The sequence below is a fragment of the Eimeria mitis genome, genomic scaffold (assembly GCF_000499745.2).
Source record: "Eimeria mitis Houghton genomic scaffold, Emh_scaff2636, whole genome shotgun sequence".
NCBI lineage: Eukaryota > Apicomplexa > Conoidasida > Eucoccidiorida > Eimeriidae > Eimeria > Eimeria mitis.
In genome coordinates, this window is record NW_013570977.1 from 5,184 (window position 1) to 5,760 (window position 577).

The following is a 577-nucleotide window of genomic DNA, read 5'->3' on the forward strand; positions in this document are numbered from 1 at the left end:
ATTCGCTGCCTAGACAGCTGAAACAGTTATGTTTAGTATTTGTTTATAATTAATAATAAAAAATAATTAATTTAATATTTTAAATAAAAAAAGAAAAAGCAAAACAGAAACAAACTCGGTATATAACAAAACACTCAATACAGAGCTGCACATACACCGCAGCTGCTGCAGCTGTGTGTGTATGCAGCAGCAGAAAAAATATAAAATTAAATTAAAATAAAACATTTATTTTTATTATTTTAAAAAATAAAACAAAAAGCTTTTAGCTTTACGTCGTTCTGTTGCTGCTGCTGCTTCATGCTGGCGGCATCGACAGCAGCAGCAGCAGCAGCAGCAGCAGCAGCAGCAGCAGCAGCAGCAGCAGCAGCAGCAGCAGCAGCACTTTCGTGCTGCACCCTAGAAGAAGAATAATATAATTTATTTATTTATATTTCTTTTGTTTTTGTTTGTTGAAACAAAATAAAAAAAACTCCCAGCAGCCGCAGCTAACCACCACCAGAGTCCACTCGAGACTCAGCAGCAGCAGCAGCAGCAGCAGCAGCAGCAGCAGCAGCAGCAGCAGCAGCAGCAGCAGCAG